General features: G+C 43.4%; 1 pseudogene; it reads left to right on the top strand.

The window, feature by feature from the left end:
• Nucleotides 1-20,565: 20,565 nt before the first annotated feature.
• Nucleotides 20,566-22,100, top strand: LOC119000293 (keratin, type II cytoskeletal 8-like; annotated as a pseudogene).
• The last annotated feature ends 557 nt before the right edge of the window (nucleotides 22,101-22,657 follow it).

Raw genomic sequence — 22,657 nt, 5'->3', positions numbered from 1 at the left:
TGAAATCAACTTCTTCCAAACTCCTATTAATGTTGACATTTTGACCCTTTTGCTTTAAATCACAAAAATTCTGTTTTTTTTAAGATTTTATTTATTTATCTTTAGAGGGGAAGGGAGGGAGAGAATGAGAGAAACATCAATGTATGGTTGCCTCTCGTGAGTCCCCTGCCAGGAACTGGCCTGCAACCCAGGAAAGTGCCCTGACTGGGAATCAAATCGCGATCCTGTCGTTCGCAGGCCGGCGCTCAATCCACTGAGCTACACCAGCCAGGGCTAAATCACAAAAATTCTTAATGGCTTCTAGAATGGAGACTCCTTTCCTAAAGATTTTCAATTGCTTTGCCCAGATCCATCAAAGAATTACAATCTATGGCAGCTATGGGATCCATGGGCTGCAGAGTGGACGATGCATTAACGGCCATGTAAACAACATTAATATTGCACATCTCCCTCACAGCTCTTGACAAGGTGCATTGTCAATGAACGGTAATATTATGAAAGGAATCTTTTTTTTTCCCCTGAGTGTCAGGTCCGAACAGCAGACTTCAAATGCTCAGTAAACCATGTGGTAAGCAGATGTGCTGTCCTTAAGGCTTTATTGCTTCATTAGCACAGGCAGAGTAGTTCCAGCATAATGGACATGGGCCATAGGATTTTTAGTCTGGTAAGTGAGCACTGGCTTCAGGTCTCCAGCTGCATTAGCCCCTGACAAAAGAGTCATCCTGTTCTTTGAAGCTTTAAAACCAGGTATTGACTTCTCTCTAAATCTGAGTCATAAATGGCATCTCCTTTTAAAATAAGCCCGTTTGTATAAATGGAAAATACATTTCTTAGTGTAGCCACCTTCATTAATTATCTTAGCTAGATCTTCTGGTTAACTTGCTGCAGCTTCTACATTAGCGCTTACTGTTTTATCTTGCACTGTTATATTCTTGAGACAGCGGCTTTCCTTAAATCTCATGAAACAAAAAAAGCTACAAGCTTTTCTTCTGAAGTTTTCTCACCTCTCAGTTTTCATAAAGTCGTGAGAGTTAGGACCTTGCTCTGATTAAGCTTTGGTTTAAGAGAATATTGAGGCTGGTTTGATCTTCTATCCAGACTGCTACAACTTCCTGCATATCGGTGATAATGCTCTTTTGCCTTATCATTTGTGTGCTCATTGGAGCAGTGCTTTTTAATTTCCTTCAAGAGCTTTTCCTTTGAAATCATAATGTGACTGATTGTTTGGTGCTGGAGGTATAGCTTTTGGCCCACCTAGGCTTTTGACATGCCTTCTTCACTAAGCTTGTTCATATACAGTTTTTTATTCCAAGTGAAAGACCTACAACTCTTCCTTTCACTTAATACTTAGAGGCTATTGTAGAATTCTTAATTGGCCTAGTTCCTTACTGTTGTGTCTCAGAAAGTAGGAAAGCCTGAGGAGATGTTGAAAGGTGGCGAACAGCCAGTTAGCAAAATAATCTGAACCCACACGACATATATTAATAAAATTAGCAATCTTCTATGGGCACAGTTATTAGATTAGGCTATTGGATTACATTATTAGATAATGTCAGCTCTTGCTTCATAAACTAGGATCTTCCTGAAGCCTTGGGAGAAATGCATTTCTGATGAATGTTTCACTGAAACTTCTTTGATAAATACTCTCTGATGCTACAGGTGATACCACTGGACAAAAATAAAAGGGTTCATTCTAGACCTTACTAAACTGTGTTTTATTCCTAGAAGGAAATAATGCTAGCAATGACTGTAGATTCCGCTTTTTGTACATGGGCCAGAACTATTCTCATCAATAATTGCTTAAAGTGTTCTTCTTATTTTTCTTACACACAAACGTTTCCTTCTCTGTTTTACTCTTTTAATAAAAGATTTTGCTCACTCTGTCAACTAGGCACTCTGCTAAAATTAAAAAGTTGACCCCAAGTGATCTCAAGGGCAGGTAATAAAATATTTTGCAAGGTATTACTAGGAATACTCAGAAAATCACCATCTTACCTAGTCAACAAAGACCATTGCATTCTACCCTCATACTATTTTTCTTAGGGAGAGCGGAACAAATTTGAATATCTGGCACTTTTATTAGAGCATCCAGCAAAAATCTTGAGCCACGCAACATCATTAGTCTAAATCTAAATAGAGCAAGTCTGAGGAAAAGCACTATTTTTTAGAAACAGCATTAAAGAAAAAAAACACTTTATGTAATATTCTCCAAAGTAGCAGGCAAGCTCATTCCAGCACTTGGGAAATGAATCATTTGCTCTGATGGCCTCATCCAGGAGGAGTAAATCATCCAATTTTAGAGAAGTCGCTAAAATAGAGGGAAGAAATTGAACTTTCCAGCATACTTACTCAAATACCTATACCTACTTTAGATTAGATTAGGAATTTCTTTTCCTTACACACACTTAAAGATTTTATTCCAGCACTGAGGATAACTGAGCACAAACGCAGTGCGAGCAGCCTCGGAGTCCTGCACCACAGTCTTTGGTTGTCGTGATTCACTCACCTACTCATTCACTCACCAAGTCCTGGCTTTTCAAGATACGATGGCTCTTGAAGCAAAAGTTCCATCACCTGACACAAACATGTGTATCTGAAGAGGTTTTATCATGCCATTGGCCTCTGCGTCAGCCTTCCTCTTTCCCCATGTTACAAAAGTGATAGAGCGCTCTGGAGTGTCTGACCTGGCTGACAAGGGAGTCTCTGGTACTAACATCTCCCTATGTGTTCTACCAGGGCATTGCATAAAATTGCACGAAGCTGTGATCTTGGAGTAATTCTAAAATAGTTTAATTAAAATGACATACAAACTGTGACTGAATGGGAAAATGTAATTTAAGCAAATTTATGCAGAAAACTTGCACTTAAAATCTACATATTACCAATATTAAGCGAATTTTCCACCTTAAAAGTTAACTACTTGAAAAGAACAATTTAGTTTTATGTTAAAGAGATAACAGATTCCAATAAAGAAATTACATACCTGTGTCTATTTTAAATAAATGCTAATATCTAAAGTTAAAAGAATAGTGCCAGTAAAATCTACGAATAGTTCCTTAGTTCCTTTTCCCCTGCACAAGAATTGGAACATAGCACTCCTTACCTATCAAGGCTTTACTAATTAATGTGTGCTGAGAGCTCCGAGTTCCTGCAATAATAATCTCCACAGAAAGGCGAAGCGGACATGAACACCCAAGTAAGCCATTTGGAAAGGCTGTCATAAAAACCAGGGTTTCAACCACTAAGAAGAAAATGATACATTTGTGTGAGTTGCCATCAAAGGAGACTTCCAACCTGTCACTCCTAAAGAAAAAATGTTTAAAAATAAATGAGATAAAGGAAATATTCACTTCAGTGCCACCTCGTGCCCTTCTGCAGGAGCAAGCCCGTACACCAGCCATTTAGTCTTTGATCTATTCCAGCAGGGTCTTGAATTGAGAGAGGTGTTAGAGGGTTAGTTACTGTTGGCTGGTTAATATTGAAAGGTGGTCTTTTTCTCAGACTTGGCTGAGTTTAATAAGAGAGCTATTTAAGATGCCTATAAAGCATTCTTCAATATTCCTTTTTGAATAAAGGTATACTGACAGTCTTGCCTTATCACTATTGTTGCCTGGTTATTATTGACTGATTATTATGAGTGTTGGATAAAATAACTGCTAATCTAAATGCACAGGTTATGAAGAGAGAGGATTTGCTGATATTTAACACTTATCTATACAATAGGTTCATCTTTTCTAAGCCAAGTATTCCTACCCAATGTCATTACACTAATTCTGACTTCTTTCCTCAAACAACTTCTTTCTACATGGAGAGAATATTTTGATAGAGAGAGCCCTTAGGGTATAGGACTTAATAATAGGCAACTGTCGCAAGGAGCAGAGCCCTCCTGCCGAGTTTCAGATCTAGCTAAAGTCACCAATTACCGGATTCTCTAGAGACCAGAACTCACAATGAGTTTTCTGACCCCAAGAGGATTTAGATAAGCTTCAGATAAGTTATGTTGTGTGGCATGAGCACAGAGTTGCTTAGCAGCAGAAAGGTTTCTCCTCTCTAACATCTCTTCTAACAACATTTCCCCCAGATTTATAAGGATGCACCAGTATGAGAGAGTGCTGGGTGTTGCAGTGTGAAAGTAGGCTCTGCTAAAATTACATTAGGTGTAAGGCCCTCCGGTAATTTGCAACCTCTTCTGAGTTTGTTTGTTTGTTTGTTTGTTTGTTTCTCTAGGTTTAAGGATGGAAGGGACCCTGCTGGAGGTTCTGAGCTTCTAAGGAAGCTCAGTGGTCTGGGTAGCACCAGACAGGTAGGATTTAGGAAAGGTAGAAGTTCTCACTTCCTAGAGGGATTTGTCTGCTTACGCTCCAAAATGAGGCGCAGTATCTATAAGAAGAAAGCAATAGAACATCTTTGAATTGTCATTATGCACCTAATGCCTGATTATCCTCCTCATGTCTGAGGAGGGTCAGTGTGGTCGTCAAAACCACGGTCTCTGAAGTGCGAGTGCCTAGTTCAGATCCCAGCTCTCCGTAACGCCTCTGAGCCTCTGTTTCCCATTTATGATAAGGGATGCTGTTAAAGAATCGATCTAATCTGTTGTTAGGGGGTAAATAGGAGACCCTTTCAGAAACTTAGATGAGAACTGGATGCATGGAAGCTTCAAAAATCTTCAAAAGTATGAAAAAAGAAAAAGTAGCTACTGCTATTCCCCTTTTACTGCTGAAAAAACTGGATATCAGAAATGTTCAAACTTCTGGTGACTGGGATCATGCAACTAATTAACGAATGGGAGGCTTGGGGTGTGAGTCTAGCACTGTCCCCCATGCCCTTAGTGCTAGGCCACGCTAATACAGTCGGGATCCCAGCACAGGATGGGATTCAAGGGGCTGGAGGTAGGTCATGGTGCTCAGAAAGCCGCAAATGCTCAGGAGAGGATTGAGTTACTCCTAGGTCATCTTTTACAACGTATTTTCACCTGGAAAGAATGTCACAGCAGAGGGGAAAATGAGGAACAGGGCATCTGACCAGCACATGCCACTTGCTGGATGTTGGGCCACAGATTTTTTGTGCTTCTTCTCATCTGCCTCGAACAATGGCATTCCATGTTGGGGTTATTGTCCTCATTTTATAGGTGAAGAAATGGAGAGATAAAGCATTTGTCCCAAGGTTAAGGACTAATTGGTGAAACTGAGGCTCTCCCACAGCCGGTCTTGTCTGCTTTCCAATCCCACCTTGCCTTTTATGCAGTACACTACCCAATGTACTAATTTCCTAATGGAACAGAACAAAGTGCTTTATCAACGATCTGGCAGTTCCACTGCGTTCCAACCAGAACTTGGGCTATGGACACTTGAAGACAGAACAGGCAACAAGAGCTGTGGAAACGCAGAGTGGGTGGTGGATGGAGAGGCTTGCAGGGCGGGAAGCCACCAGCCCTCATTCCTAGTTGGTGGGCAGTCAGGGTGACGGGACACTTATCATGCTGCATGCTGGAGAGGATTTGGAGTAACAAGCAGTTAAAAATGGATTTTGCTATGAATGCATTTCTGGCTCGTGCTTTCTGTTCCATTCAAAAAGTAAAGGAAGTTCATTTTCTTTTCAGAAAGAAAATCTTCACCTTGGAGATTCTATAAATACAGCTCTTAATTTAACTCCTGTGAAGAAATGGCAACATCTCTTTGTGTGAAATTACTACCTTTTAGAGGCACTATCTCTTCGTGGTTGCCCCTGTTTCCCGGAGCACTCATTAGCCTGGATAGGAAATAGTTTTGTACCGGGCCCCAAAACACGGACCATGCTTAGCTTGAAGGGCATTTGTTCTCCGAGCCTGTCTGACTCAGCAGTGAGGTATATGCGGAGGAGATCTCTTTGCCTGTCTCAGCGTTGCTCTCATTCCTTTTCTCAGGGAGGGAGTGTGATTTTTCTTTCCTACTCAACTTCCATTCGGAATGCAAAGGAAGTACATAACTATTTGCATGTCCCTTACACCCTTCTGCTGCATATTTGACCGGAAATCTCATTATTAAAATATTACTGGTAATCTGTTAAAACACACTTGGGCTGGTCAAAAGCAACGGTGGGGGAGAGGGACATAAAAACTGCACCCCGCAGCAAAAAGGCCAGTTGGGTTAAGCCACTGCACAGAACACACTGTCGACTGAGTGATGACCAGAGCAATAAATTCTGGGGATTCTTGGGAGAAAGTATTTTTATTGTCCTTGGTTTTAAAGGCCCATGGTGTCCCAAAATTTAATTTCCAGTAGCCTCAAACAGTTAAAATGTCAAAGAACTTTGGGAAGCAAGTGTCAAATTCTTCCACCTAGCCCTTCCCAGTGTGTGCCTGTCCTGGGGTCTGTCAACCTCTTCTTCCCAGTCTTTTCAGAAGTTGAAATTGTTGCCATTGGTATTTAACTAGATGTTGATAAAAAGACAGCAAAGGGAGCTGAGTACACTGGGAAGCAGAAGCCTGTTTGCTTCACCAGGAAGCTACAGCTTCATACCCCAGTGTACCACCTCCTTGCGCTCTGCCCGGGGAATTCACACTTCCCTCCGCGCCTCCAGTATCACCGGATGGAGCGTGACAAAAGGAGGTGCTGGACCATAGAGGCCGGACAGTCTAACAAGGCGGTGTAAGCCCATCCAACGCCACAAAAGCCTGGAAAGTTGATTGGTTCTTTTGAAAGGGCACCTGGTCCGTCCTAAACCAAAGCTAATACCATCCTGGGGAACCAAGAACTCTCTCCTGCCCACCCGGTGATACGCTCACTTGTTCATTCACGTGCTCGCTCACCCAGGAGCACGTGACCATGTGGGTGTAGCAGCTACTGGGCCTGCTGCAAAGCTGAATGCTCCAAAAGAACTAAGCTCTGCGGCAGCCGCATGGACTCACCACTGGAGCAGCAAGGAACAAGCTAAGCTACCCTGGAGGGGACTGAGACTGCTTAGCAACCACCTGTGAGTTCCAAAGGACTTTACTTTAATATGAAGCAGAAAATACGGACTCTGGCTTTTGTTTTGGCCTTGCAGAGAACACAGCTGGACATTTTCCCTGGCGCAGGGAGACAGGACATTGGAAACCCGGGAGGCAGCTTCTGTCTCCACGTGATGAACCATGCCACACCACAGTCGCCTGCGTGTGGTCCTTGAAATGCTTTTCTTGTGATCCCGTGACAGGGCCTAATTTGTACTGACAACAAAATGAGGGCCCCATCAACATTCCATCACATAAAGTGTGGCCTGGAAAGATCAAATAGAGCACCGGCTCGGAAAGCCTCTGGCCTTCTTCGCAGATCTTGCACGAAAATAATTAAACTTCTCATCCATCTCCATCTGCCTGGGCTCTCACTTAAAAGTAAGAGTCAAACAGTAATCAGTGCCAGTCCGTCAATTACCCAGAGTCACAGTATCACAAAATAATTATAATTACAAAGATTTTAATTTTCCACAATGAGGAAGGAAACAATCCTAAAACCCCAACAGCTACCACTGTGGAAGCCAGGCACAATCTCTCACAGATGAGATACAGTGTTGTCTCTGGATCCCACAGGAAAACATGTGCCTCATTTAAAATGAAATAGAACCAAGTAATAATTTAAATAGGCCTCCCTAACATGAGAGACAGCCTCTGTTTACTAGCTGAGTGCCTGTATATAAATCGTTCAACTTTGCTGTACTTTGGTTTTCTTCTTATAAAGTGGAACTGAGAATATACCCACATTACAGGACAGTGGCAAGAATGAAATGGGTATGTAGAACAGGGCCTTACATCCAGCTATTCAAGTGTCACCAATTACAATTAACCTTTCACACCAAGGCATGTCAGTGGGCACTGTAAATACGCACGTGAATGATAACCAGAGTCTGTATTCACCACTGACTCGCCCATGTCCTTACCAACATCGCCATGTGAATAACTATCTGAGCTTGATTTTCCCCACTTCTAAATGAAGTAACCACACTTGCCCCTACCACACAGGAATGCAGTACATACCCCCTCCTTTAACTGTTCCCACCAAGACTGATGCTCCCTGGAGTGACGGATATGAAAATGAATTCACTAAATTCAAAACCCAACAAGACATATATGCTGACCACAGCTCTTCCTGAAAATATTAAAGTTGAAGCATGAAGGGAGTGATGTTTTGATATTATATTTTTATCATGCTGAGGCTTCATGGATTAAAAACATTAAGTAAAAACGCCTGACCATAACAGGTCATATTTTTGGCTGTTTATGCTTGTTATTTTTGTTCTTTAAAAGTTTCTGGGGATTATTCCATGCTGCAGGCTAAATAAATGGGAGCTTAGCTCCATGTGCTGCTGCCTATCAGGGGATTCTCGGAATGACTCAGTGCCTTGGGCACAATGAAAATGGATTTATGAGTTCCGGGCATCTACTCCCACCAAATAGGGCTGTTCATCAAAGGATCCAACATAAAGCTCAGTTAACCACCAAAGAATAGTGCTGGAAGGACAAGACATGACAAAAGAAAGGAATGGGAGTCTGTGTGTAGATGGAGAAGAAGCAGGCCAAAATTTGGGGGCCACGCATAAGGAAAATGCTCACCCTTAAGACACTCTTCTCTGTGTGAAATCACAGCCCTGAGGATGGAGCAAAGGTGAGCCATGAAGAGCTAACCCAGCTAAGTTTGCACCCCACAGCTCCCACAGAAGGGCTTCCCATCACTTCCGAGGGGGTTCCCTCCAGACCTGCTTTGTATTCAGGGCCCTAAAGTCAAGTGTTCTTGGACATTTATCGCAAATACGTTCATCGATTCCAAGATGCCTAATATCTTGGCCTTCGAAATGCCTGGAAAATTGTTCTCTTCTAGTTTAAAAATAGGTAAGAGCATGTAATGTGCTATGAAAATATCCATGTTAATTGTATGTTACCTATACTACCCTTCTATTTGCTGTGCCCTTTTCATCTCTAATACTCATAGACTGGATCTTGGCACATGAGGCCTAGGAAAAATATCTAACCTCACACACATGCTCAAGTTATGGAAGTATAAATCACAACATAATTCTACCAAAACTAAGGACTTTACGGCTAAATACATGTGAGCTTAGCTCCAATATTTAATAAAGATATTACTACATTATTCTTTTTCCTTTGCTTTTATTTAATGAGAAATGTTTTAACCTGGTCATGTAATGTCATGTTTGTGCAGTGGGACCAGGGAAGGCTGACTGGGCAAAGCCGGCCTGGGAAAAAACTGGGACATCTAGTCACTGGGATCTTCATTCATGATCTTTGTTCCCCTCTATCTCCTTGTGCGCCGGGGTTCTTTACGTCCTACATTACTGCTACACATGCTTGTCCCCTTTTTCTATCTCACTAAAACTTACTCTCAAAAAATGATGATATCCATCATTAGGAATGATCAAAAAAAAAGATGAAAAGAAAAATCCTCAACTTGTAGCAACTCCTTGAGAATCAGCATTTTGACCGATGCTAAAACTTTAAGATAAAGAAGAAAAGTTTAAGCTAAGGATCTATCTTGTGGAATTTATTATTTCAACAGCTAACTTCCTTCAATGTGTTTGAGTCTATTCTGTACATTATTAGAAGTAGAACAACATGAAGTTTGCCCTCACGGTATTCACAGCCTAGCAACAGAGACATAAATATGAATACAGCGCACTGCTGAGTTATGAAAAATGACACTGGAGAGGTACAGAAATGTCTCTGAAGAGAAAGGAACTCACTCTCCCTAGGGGAGGGCAAGAATGTCAGATTTTTGGTCTTAAAGGAAATAGAGGTGCTTTGCCAGGTGAGGAGAAGGGCCAACCCTGCAAAGAGAAGAGACTGTAAAAAGATTTCTGAGGAGAGGCCCTTGAAAAACATGCTGTGTTTGAGAACTGACCAAGAGAGGACTTTTTTTGTGAGCTTGAAATCACGCACTGAATGAAGGGGCCCAGGCCTGTGAATATGAGTATCACTTGCCAGTAACTGTAACCAGAAGACAACAGCCTTCAGGCTGCCTGTCACTACCAAATCCAATAAGCAATGACAGCGACTGAATCTTTTATGGGCGCTTTATTCAGGTGGCCGGCAATCTGAGAAGATGGCAGGTTCATACCCTAACTAACCCTCTTCCCCTCTCTCTCCTGGCCAGATATTTTATAAGGGGGGTGGGGGAGGACAAACAGGGCGCGGTCAGGGCTTTGAGCTTCAGAAGCTGCAACATTCCCGTCCTGGGCAGTGAGCTGATCCCAAAGGAGGGGGAGGTCGTTGTCTGCTCCCCTGGAAGACAAAAGGCCCGATGCCTCCAACTTGTTCCCAGGCCGTTATCTCCAGCCATCGCCCCAGGAGGTCGGCTGTTTTTCCCAGGAGCCAAGATGGGCCTTTTCTGTAGTTTCTGAAACAAAAGCTTTAACATACACATTACTTGCGAGGCAGAACTTTTTACCTTAAGCTAAAAATTTTCCAAGTCCTGAGTCCCCTATCATAACAATAGTATTTATAAAAGAAGCTGCAGTGGACTGTCTTACTCATCACTCTCATTTCACGTAACTTCGTCGCTGCAGTCAAAACTGGTGAGCTTGTCTTAAAACCAGAGCAAAGACTTCCTACTTCCCTGGCGAGAAGATTCAGCGAATAATAAACCTTATGGTCGTGTGCTGGGGAGACTTAACAAGGGGGACTCAGATTGTGAGGATTAAACAAGTAGTGTGCAAATACATGCCCGTGGCTGAAATATAAGCCTGCCTCTCCACTTATATTATAGATGGTATCTGACATTATAGTTATCTCAGGCATTTGCCGCTATTTATTACTTAAATCCCACTAATCTTACTATTTCTTGCAAGAACTGTATTTTCACTTGGATACTGTTAGAATTCTCCGGGGATGGTTGATAGAAGTTTCAATTACCAGCCCATTTCCTCAGCTGCCTGGGGGGATGGGAAGTGATCGCTGCCGAAAGAAGTTGCATTTTTCTCTGAATTTGGTGAAACTTCTGCTACAGAGGATAATGCTGTTGTTTTTTTTCCACTCTCTCCCCCTGCTGTGTTGCTTCTGGTTGGCCTCTCCAGAAAGAGCTGCACTGCCCACTTATTTCATATGGTTTCCTATTTGCTTTTGGTCTCCTGGGGCAGCATTTTGAAGGCTACTGATCTGCAGTTGCAAAAGGGGTACTAAGTGTAAGGCTCCCTGCATTATTTGCAGACCCCCAGCATCACCCAGCCCCCTCTCCCCCGGTCATTTTAGTTCCCGTCATTTTAGTTCCCGCCATAGGTAGGGGCAGCAATGTATTTGTGCTTCATCATTGTTGTCCCCAGAAGTCTTCAGTGTTGCCTTAATTACATCTTTAGTGATTGTCATATTGTCACCATGTCTGGAATGTGTTTATAATTTTCATGTTGCCTGTCACAAAGGCGGACAAAAAATTCACTCAACCCAAGGACTATTGGGTTGCCAGTGTTGCCCTGTAGGATGTTAGCTACATCAACCACTGCTACAGGGACAAAGGAAAAACAAAGGCACGAATTAGATGTAGATGCCAAGAGTAGGGGAGATCTAGCTGAGCGTCATTTATTTTTGAGAAATGAGAAAGGTGGATTGATAAAGATGACAAGGAGAAAAATCTGAGATGTTCTAAGTTAAAAACTACAGAGGCTGGAAAGTAAGAGACGGACACAGAACAGTGATCCTGCTAGTAGCTGTGGACCAGCTCTAACTTGGACTGCTCACATTCCTTCTGTGTCTTTGCAATTTTGGATTAATTTTCAGGTGGCCATTTCTGCAGATTACCTCAGCCAGGTGCTATAGAACTGCAGGAAAATCCAGGAGCCTCGGCTTCTTCTTGGTCACACACAGGTGGGCTTTCCAAACTGCTACCCACAGCCGTTTCTCTTGCAGATTCTGTGCCTACCCCAGAGCCAACCCCCTTCACTTTCTCCCACCCCTTAGCCCATAGCTATTGTAAATTCTTTTGGATGGCTTACATCTTTCTTCCTCTTTACCCCTACTTGAAGTATAAAAATTTTAAAATGCTTGCAAACTCCCAGACAATGGATATGTTTTTCCTACCTAGCCATGGTGCTGGTGGATTAGACTTTATATCCAAGATCAATCTCCTTTTATTTTTGCTAGAAACGGCCTAATAAATAAACCTTTTCTTTTAAAAAGATGTTTGGCCATGTAAGTTAAATTTTTAACAAGGAAATTCTAAGAAGAATGGAGGACTAGAATAGCCACAGTATAGAAAAGTGTAAATCATTATATATAGAAGTATGTCCAGGCAGCTCTTAACTAAAGCAGCCTTATCTTCCTACAACACAGCCAAGAGAATAGCTCTATGGCCTCAAATGTGGCAAGTTCTGAGCTTATACTGACCAGTTCTCAAAGGAAGTTCTTGGAAAGGTAATAGCGTGAAATAGATTTCAAGAGAATAAGGGATATTTTAAACCCATCTCTCCCCTTCCCTAAAGTTAAGGCCAAAAGAGCTTTCTGGTGCACTCTTAGTTAAGCCAGTAGTTGAGAGCTTCCACTAGCTAATCCCTGCTTGGAATTTTCCCATCCATTCTTTTCAAAGACACTCAAGAAGGCTTAGTAAGTAGCAGAAATCACTTAGTGTTTGGAATTTGATTCAATTTCAAGTATTATATAAAACACAATTCTCAACTGACTCTTTTGTATTTGGAAAACAAGTGTATCAGTTTCTTTTTCCAGCCTACATGTATTTTCCCCAAGTGTACTGAATTATAATTAGGCCAAACAGTCCATTAAAAAGCCTTTATTCATTTCCTACTATAAAGGCTGTACAAAAGCTTGGGATAAGGCCACTGTGGTCCCAATCCTGGTGGCACGAAGGCTTATTTACATACCTGAATCAAAAGAAAGGGACAGTGGTGGTCTGTGAGGCACAGACACAGGTGACATGAGAAAGGGGAGGGGGGAATAATGAGGGAAAGAAGGGGACGGGCCATCACAGAAAGGACCCATGGACAGAGTCAAATGTGGGTAGGATTGAGGTTGAGAGGTGGGGATGGGTGGGGCAGAGAAAAGTGGTGGTGTTACCGAACAACAGGTCCGAGGGGAGGGCAATACTTGGCCCACCGAGGGATGCCAAAAACTGTTACAGAAAACAGAGGCCCCTCCCAAGGACGGGATACTAATATCTACTGGGCTCTTCTGTCCGCTGCCAATTGGAAAGACATCTCTCAATGCCAGAGATTTGTGAAAAGGAAACGAAATGTTTATTTAATGTTATTCAGGCCTAATGCCTTCCTTAAAATATCAAAGTCTTTAAGGGTATACACCTACACACACACACAGCGCTCCCTTCTCCCACTGTCCCAACTGGGGGTACCGTATATCAGGAAAAGAGCGCACGTCTGTTTTTCAGGTCGCTGGCACGTGAGCTGTGTCGCCTGTCTAGGCAGGATCTCCAATTAATCCAAAGTCGTGTGGCACCTTCCACTGGCAAGAGTTCTTTGTACCAAGTTCCAGTCAAAGTCTCTCCTGCTTTCCAGGCCACTCAGCCAAACGGAGCACGCCAAAGCTGCGTGGGCCTCTTCTACCAAAGCCGCACTCCACCAAAAGCGCACGTCTTTCTTCTTCACCTGGCTGCAGGGATCTCCACTCTGGCAAAGCTGTGTGGTTTTCCCTTTTCTGTCTGGGAAAGAGGGGGGTCCTAACTCTAGCAAAACCACATGGCTCTCTCTTTCACCTGGGCAAGAGGGGACCCTTACTCTGCTGAAACCACACGACTCTCCATCCAATGGCTGCTGCATCTGCCCTCTTCCAAAAGAGCGTGGCTCTCCCTTTTCACCTGGGCAAGTACGGCCCCGTGTCCTAGAGCCAATCCATTCCAAGCTCTCACGCAGGCCCTGTCTCAGAGGATCGGCCCCCAGTTACATCCTGGATAGAAGCCACTCACTTCTCCCTGGCCCAAAACTTGGCCACGGCTCTTTAACATATCTATGAAACCAGTTAAAGCTTATAGATATGTTAAATGCCATTCCAGAGGTTAGCTACAAAACTGTTGCTATGCAAAACAGCTCTCAATGGCCCTGCTCCATTTGTCCCTTCCCCCAACTGACACCTGGGTGCAGGATGAGGACATCTTAATATTTCCTCCAACATTCCTATACATTTTGAGTTCTGGACACTATTCCAAATCTTTTTTTTTTGCCCCCACCTTGGCTACACCCTGTATCAGTGGTAAGGAAATGGAGACAACTGTGCTTGAACAACAATAAAAAAATTTAGAAAAAGGAGGCACACTGTTAAGTCCGAGTGGTTAACATATTTGCAATGCTTAGTTTTTTCCGTATAACAAAGCATAGAAAAGTGTTTTATTCCGAGGTTCTTTCCATTTCCACTCCCATAAGGGTGACGTGAGAAACATTGTGACATCTGGGGGCGGGACAGCATTTGGGCCCGAGAGTGGTTGCACACAGGGCCAGCGGTTGTGAAACGTTGGCATTAGCACATCAGCATTTGCCTTTGAAGCCCAGCAAAGGTGGCAGATATTGTTTGTGAGATAATCACTCTTAACATACCTGGCACACGCTTCGTACAGGCGCACCTTGAGCATCCAGTCAGGGGAGCAGAGCCCAGGACGGAGAAGGATGTAAGACGAAAAAGGGAGAGATGCCCAGAACACCATTTCATAATTGGAATTTAAGTCTGTTATTTTACTAATTCCCTTTTCCTTTTGATATGCCAAAAGAGGCACTAAAGCTTTTATTAGAGCAGTAATTTATTTAATTAATAAGATGTCTTATGTGATGGCAGTTAGGCATGATTGGAAAGATTCATTCTAATAATAATACTTAATATCGACATAACATTTTGAATTCCAGAGTCATGGTGCATTCATTAATTTTCTTTCTCTAAACATCCCTGTGCAGCTGAGATGCGCAGAGATCTTGGCTGACAAGGATCAGGGGAGTAGGGACCAGAGAAACATGGATGCTTCTCCAGCCTCTTACGTGAGCCCCTGTCCTGCCAGGAAGATGACAGCAACAGGTCTGGGTCCCAGTGTGGCGGACTCTTTCTAACTTCAAAAGTGGAGTGTCATTAGGTGTCATTACCTAATATGTACTGCCAAACTCTAGGACACGTCTTTTTGGTTTTGTTTTTGTTTTTTGATTTACTATGTGGTCCAATGAAATGACAGTTTTCCAACTAGAAGAATGGAAAGCAAACCCAGGAAACCACATACACTTTATAAAACACAGTGCAAGCCTACAGTACTGGATCAGGAGAGTTCTGTCTGGCTCCTTTGTGCATTTGACATCCCACCATGCCCCATCACTAAAATAATTAATTTGAAAACGCTCACAGCCTGGGGTCAGCAGCAACTCCCGTGACAGCCTGGGCAATGCAGATTTTGGAAAGGTCCTACTGAGTGCTCAGCAGCATGTTCAATTCCAAGGGAGATCCCATATAAATCTAAAACTGGAAGGACTCAGAAACTAGTTGTGAAAAGATTTACCCTGATGGAAAGGGGAAACATTAACATGCCTTTTGATGAGAAGACCCGGGAACGCCTAAATCCTGTCATTAGGTTACAGTTATTGATTGCTATGTGACAAACCTTCCTGAAATTAAGTGGAGGGAAACAAAAAACATTTTCTAATTCTCACACATTCTATTAGGGATTTAGATTGGATAGTTCCTGGTCGGCTTGCTTATGCTCCACAGTGCCCTGGGCCTCAGCATTAAATGCTGGGTATGACTCAGATTGTTGGAGACCGCAATGATTAGGAGGTTTCTTCACGCGCACATCTCACATATTTGGCTTGACTCAAAGGCAGGGCTCCACTGGGACTGCTGACCAAGCCCCTAAACAGATATACATACATGTACACATGTATTGAGCACTACTGCATGCCATGCCTGCTTCTAGACACAATAATGCCTTTTCTAGCTTACATTCTGCCTAGAGGAGGCAACACTCAACGCATATAAGAACAGAGTAAGGTCATTTTCCAAGTTCTTTTCCCATAAAGAGGAAATATATATCAAACAGAGAGAATATAGAAAGCACTTGTATTAGTGCAAATTTAGTCAAGAGAGCAGAAACCCCTCTAGGACTAGATTTCATGCAGAGAATTAAGAGTCCAAGGCAGCCTTTAGAAGGGTTTGGGGGAGAAATATCAGGGAGGCTATTGCTGGCTACTTCAGGGACTCAGAAACAGATGTGTCAAGGATGCCACTGTCACTGATGGGGTGTGCCTGTAACTTGGGTCTCTCCAGAAGGGTTTAGAAGAACATAAAGGAACTATTTTCCTACCTCACCAACAACGAACAAATGATAAAGGACAGCAAGAGGAGAAAGCCATTTCATTCCCAACCCTTTTCTTTCTTTTTAGAGTTTGAAGCTCAGTACTCTTGGGGCTGCAACAGCGATCTCATAGCCTGGAAGGGAGGTGCCATCCACATGGGGGGGGAGGAGCAAAGGGCTGGTGCGTGAACCCTCTAATCTTCCACTTTTATATTCATTGATATTTGAGACTAACCCACTCCTACTCTCGATGAAGTATCCCCTTATTTATAGCTGAATATATCTCAACTGAGACATCCATGGCACAGAAACAAATGACAGATTTTTGTGACGGTAGCAAGTAATTTTTGAATGGATTCATAGATTGAGAGCTGATGCACAGAAGAAAGCAACCTTGTCTGACTTCAGAAAGTTGAGTACCTCCATTCGTCATCGTATATCTTACTCCCACCAATGTATTTGGCAATAACCACAAGAATACGAGAAATCCAAGATCCAGGTTACAAAATCTACCAAGTTAGGAAGGTGAACCCCATTCTGCTCTTACATGCTGGTAAAACTACAAGAAGCCAATGGGAGATAAAAACTGGCTTTCTTTATTCTCCAGGTTACATGATATAATCTGTGAATAGCCTGGATTTTCATTTTGTCGGTCTAGCCATTAACAGAAAGAGGTTTCTCGGGTTTCTTGACCTCTTTCAATGTTCACTTCAAATTCCTGGGGAAGGGCCACTGTTGGGTCTGGCCTCCTTGGTAACAGTGTGACTGCAAGAGGACAGCAAGTCAGCGGTGAGTGAGGACGGGAGGGTGAGCAGCTCACCACTAACGGCCTTCACGGAGGCAGCCATCTGGGTTAAGTCAAAGGTCATCTAGAAAGGCAGCACCAGTGCAGTCAGCACAGGCAACGAGAAGCCAAGATAAGCAGGACGTGCTCCTTAGGCTGTGGAATCCCAGACGAGACAGGGTGCAAGAAGTTTGAGAAGAATGAGGACCTGGGTTGGAGAATTGGGTGACAAAGTTCGGGGATTGAGAAGTACAGATTGGTTGCCTTGAAAGAGCCGTGGGGATGTCAATTACATCACAGGGAACACAGTCATGATAAGCATGTCCTGGGCCAGGTCGGTACTGGACATTTCAGGAGGACCGCTTTGTAAAATATATGACTGTCTAACCATTATGCTGTATGCCTGGCATTAATAGAAAATAATATCGAGTGTAAACTTTGATTGAAAAAATTTTAAATAAAAGAATAAGAATGAGGACCAGTGAGAGTATTCCTGGGACACAAGGAGAAAGTAGAAGACTCCGTGTTCCGCTCTGGGACAGCATCTAGCTCCTTGAACACACCTTCCCAGAGAATGAACGCTTCAATTCCGATAATATGTTGTGATTTAGGACACCTCAACGTCCTCTGACACATTCCCCCTCTGCCCTCTGGCAGACATTGTATGTCTTTATTCCCAGGTTAACATTCACTAGAGATGCCACATACCTACATATCTTGCTTTTAAAAATTTAAATATCTGTGCCTTACTTCCTGACTCAGTAGATGGGAGTGATCTGAGGCCCAGAAATTCAGCTGTTGCTGGATACAAATGGAGTGAAGACTGTGGCTTCATATTCTTTAGTGTAAATACAGGTCCCAGGGGCAAGCTGCTTAAGAAAGGAAGTTCTTCCAAGTCACACAGTTCTGAGGAGAGATATATGGAAGGGTAGAGTGGTGGGGTGGGGGTGTTGGGGGTGGTGAATAATGTAAAATGAAATTGAGCAGCCCAGTGAAAGTCATGTGGCTAAATCCACCACCCAGGTTCCCCAAGGGAAGCCAGAAAGGCTAGGATATAACTTCTGAAGAACTCTTCCATTGCCAAGTGGATTTGAAAATTGGGAGCTAAATGGAGGCTTGTGCTTATTATTTATCCACTATCTGACCTCCTCAGTCAGCTCTGCTGTGAATTAAGAGATTGGCAGAAACTCCAGCATAGTCCTCTGCCCTGTGCCTAGCCCTGAGAGACGCTTTCAAGTGAAAACCGGAGGAAAAACACTTCCCGAGGAGATGGGGTCCAGCTGGGATTTATTTCAGTGTGTCAGCTTGACACAAACATGGGTGGAGGCCAGATATGGATTGGTGACTCACCCACATTTAGATGCAGTTTGTGTAAAATGTTTTCGTTTCCGCATCATGGAAGCAAATCCGAAAGCTTTCACTAACACCGTGAAACTTAATTCCTTGCAACAAAAAGTGACCTACCCCCAAGCACAGCTTTAAAGACTCCCACTTTGACTCCCGCTTGATTTCCAAATGTAGCTTAACTATAGTTTGTATGTAATTTCAATATAGAAACAACCAAAACGATGGCATTTTGCCTCTTGGTCATTCTCTGCCTTTGCATGAATTGTTTTTAAATTCGAATGAATTAAAATTGGGTTCATCTTTAGTACCACATAATTTTTTTCAAAATGGGCTCTAGATGTTACATTTTCTTTCGAAAGGCACTGCTATTCCAGCCTGAATGTCTGCACTTGGGGTGGAGGTGCGGGGTCAAGAGAGATCAGAGGAGTCCTTTAGCTCTGTCCGTGGCCATCTGTTCCTTAAGCAGTCATTTTCTAGAAGAGTCTTGCCATTTTTAACGAGTTTTCAGAAAGGCAAGAATTAAAATATTTAAGGATTTATACACTACCTTCAGACTTGTTTGTCCAACATCACTTTTTAATGTTCTTGATAGAACCGGTCCGTAGGCAATTTCCTCCTGTGATGTGGCCTGCCCTGTACATTTTAACATACATATCAGAGGACATGATACACACAAGTCAAAGGATCTGGACTATCATCACAGCATCTAAAGACAGGAGATCTCGGTGGCAGATAGTTCAAAATTACTTCTTAACAGCTTTACTGAGGTATCATGTCCATGTATAAATTGTACATATTTGTGGTACACAACTTGGCGTGTTGACATTGTGGTGAAACTATCACCCAAAGCGTGCTAATTAATATACTCCTGACTTCTACACAGTTACCGCTGTGTGCATGTCGCACTCCCTTTATGCATCTTTCATCCCTGGAACTCTGCACCTCTTGACCAGCATCTCCCCATTTCGGTGGCCGGAACCACCACGCTGCTCTCTGCTGCAGTGACTGTCTGACTCCGCCTGTCAGAGAGATCACGGCGCAGTCTTCTCTCTGTGCCTGGCTGGTTTTGAGTAGTTTAACGTCCCCCAGCTTCATCCACGTTATCACAAATGGTAGGATTTCCTCATTTTAAGGTTGAATAATACTCCTGTGTGTGTGTGTGTGGGTGTGTGTGTGTGTGTGTGACATCTTTATCCATTTGCTGGCTGAAAGACAGTTTGGCCTTTCCATACCCTAGCTGCTGTGAGCGATGCTACAATCAATATCGGGATGCAGAGATTCCTGAGTGAATCTGATTTCCATTCCTTTTGCATATATGTACATCCAGAAGTAGAATGGCTGGATTATATAGTAGTTTTATTATTACTTTTCTGAGGGACTTCCACACCATAAATTAGTACAGCCATTATGGAAATGAGGATGGAGGTTCAAAATTATTTATTGGGCAATTACTGTGTGTCAGGTTTGAGATATATCAGTGAGACCAATATCTACCCTGTGACCTTTAGTAACTCATATCCTTATAATCCTGTTTTCTCATTAAGAAAAACAGAGAATTGAACTAGATCTCACAGCACAGCTGCACGATTCAGTAGAATTGAGGCGGTTGCCTTCCTATTGTCCTGGCAACAAGGACGTGCTACTGGGGGCTGGTTTAAGAAGAAATTTGACTGAAGAAAGACTTCAAAGGGTGGGAATGATTCTAAATCAGGATTTTCAGCACTTTTATGACCACAGGTAATTACAGATGATTTACCACCATCTTTTCAATTTGGCTTATTAAGAAGAATCCTCAGCAACCTGGTGCCGAATGTTTTTTGCATTTTGCTGCCAACGCTTTCAGTCAGAAACAAGTGAATATATCACCGCTATTAAAAACTAAATAAATTTCCCTGGGAAAAACAGAGAAAAGATTCTTTCGTTGGCAAACAGAGGAACATGCATGCCCCTAAACTAGCTAGTGATAACAGCATGGGCCCTGGAAAAAAACTATTGTAACTTCTTAAGGAGATCAGTGTGCTAAAATTTGAAACTTGAGTTACCAATAAGCAATCTGAGTACAGCCCCACAAATTGAGAAAAACAAGTGAGGCCTTAGGACTTTGATGTCATCTCAAAAGGAAATTCCACAGGGTTTCACCAGTTTTCAGGGTTAAGAGGGAAAATATCTTCAAGAATTGCACTGATAGCTGTCCCTCACTTAGAAGAAGCTTTTTGGCTCCTTCTCAAATCTTTGTCTGGTTTGGCCTCCTCACCTCCACTCCAGCCTCCACCATGTCCACAAGGGTGGCCCAGAAAACCTGCAAGGTACCCACCTCTGCACCCGGGCCTTCAGCAGTCATTGGTCCTTGAATGGGCCCAGCATCAGCTCTTTCACTTTTTTCCCAGGTGGGCAGCAGCTACCGGGTCAGTCTGAGCACCAACATGATTCTGGCTGGGGGTGGGGGGAGGGTCGCAGAGCAGAGAGTATAGGGACCATTAAAGCCATCTAAGGGAACCAGAGATTCATGAGCCCCCTGAAGATGAAGATAGACCCCAATATCCAGCCTGGGCACAACCAGGTGAAGGAGCAGATCAAGAGCCTCAACACCAAGTTCGCTTCCTTCCTTGATAAGGTGCAGAGCCTGGAGCAGCAGAATAAAATTCTGGAGACCACTGGAGTCTCCTACAGCAGCAGAAGACAACTCACAGTAACACGGACAGCATGTTTGAGAACGGAACCAACCACCTCCAGCAGCAGATGGAAACGCTGGCCCAGGAGAAACTGAGGCTGGAGGCAGAGTTTGGCAACATGCAGAGGCTGGTGGAGAACTTGAAGAATAAATATGAGGACGATATCAATAAGCACATGGAGTTGGAGAATGAATTTGTCCTCATCAAAAAGGCTGTGGATGAAGCTTATATAAACAAGGTAGAGCTGCAGTCCTTCCTGGATGGGCTGACGGATAAGATCAACTTCTACAGGCAGCTGTGTGAAGATGAGATTCAGGATCTGCAGTCCCAGATCTCTGACATGTCCATGGTGCTGTGCACGGACAGCAACTGCTCCCTGGACCTGGACAGCATCATCGCTGAGGTCAAGGCCCAGGATGAGGAGACAGGCACCCCAGCCAACTGAGGGTGAGACCACATACTGGATCAAGTACGAGGAGCTGCAGACATTGGCCGAGAAGTATGGGGATGACCTGCGATGCACAAAGACAGAGATTTCTGAGTTAATTGGAGCATCAGCTGAATCCAGGCTGAGATCAAGGCCCTCAGAGGCCAGAAATCTTCCCTAGAAGCTACCGTCACTGGTGCCAAGCAGCATGGGGAGCTGGCTGTCCAAGATGCTCAGGCCACTGTGGCTGAGCTGGAAGCCTCTCTGAGAACCAGCAAGCAGGACATGGCCCAGCAGCTACATGAGTACCAGCAGCTCATGAATGTCAAGCTGGCCCTGGACGTGGAGATCACCACACCTACCACAAGCTGCTGGAAGGTGAGGATTGCCAGCTGAAGTCTGGGATGCAGAACATGCGCATTCATACCAAGACCACCAGCAGCTACTCAGGTGAGCTGAGCCAGGCTTATGGGAACTACAGCCTGGGCTTTCAGACCAGCTTGGGCTCTGGTGAGGGCACTGGCTCCTTCAGCTACACCAGCACCGGCTCCTCCAAAACGGTGGTTGTGAAGATGGGGACCCTCGATGGGAAGCTGGTGTCTGAGTCACCTGATGTCCTGCCCAAGTGAATGAGTACTGCGGTGCCTCCTGCCCTCCCAGCCTGCAGGAAAGGAGCTGTGCAGGGGAGCTGAGAACATGGGAGACCCAGTCCTCAGCTCACCCTTGGGGTGAGGGACTTTACTGCCTAGGGGACCGCTTTTTACCCATACTTCCAACTAAAAGCCAAATCAAGTGTTCTTTCCTAAAATAAAGTCTCAGCTGGCTCTGCCACAAAAAATAAATTTTCAAATTGCACTGATTGATAATATGCAGTTTTACTTTCTACTACTTTTTTGTTTACAATATTGCTTCTAGCTCGTTAAAATATAAATAGGTAAAATGAATGAACAGATGGATAGATGGATAAATGGCTGGATGGGTAGATGGAGGTGGATAGATAGATAGCAAAAACTTAGGTAAAATTCTGAAAGAAATATTTATTTATGAAAACGAAAGTGAAGAGTATCACTTTGTATAAGTGGCACTTTCATGTAAAACTAAAAATATCTCTTGAATAATCATTATAGTTCCCCTAAAGCTTAAAAGGAAGTTTGTTCTAGAAGCAATATAACTTAAATCAAATTCA

This window comes from Sturnira hondurensis, unplaced genomic scaffold (genome assembly GCF_014824575.4).
Source record: "Sturnira hondurensis isolate 20B ecotype Veracruz unplaced genomic scaffold, ASM1482457v3 Scaffold0015596, whole genome shotgun sequence".
Taxonomy (NCBI): domain Eukaryota; kingdom Metazoa; phylum Chordata; class Mammalia; order Chiroptera; family Phyllostomidae; genus Sturnira; species Sturnira hondurensis.
Note: the sequence above shows the minus strand (reverse complement) of the source record. Positions and strands in the feature narration are given on the sequence as shown.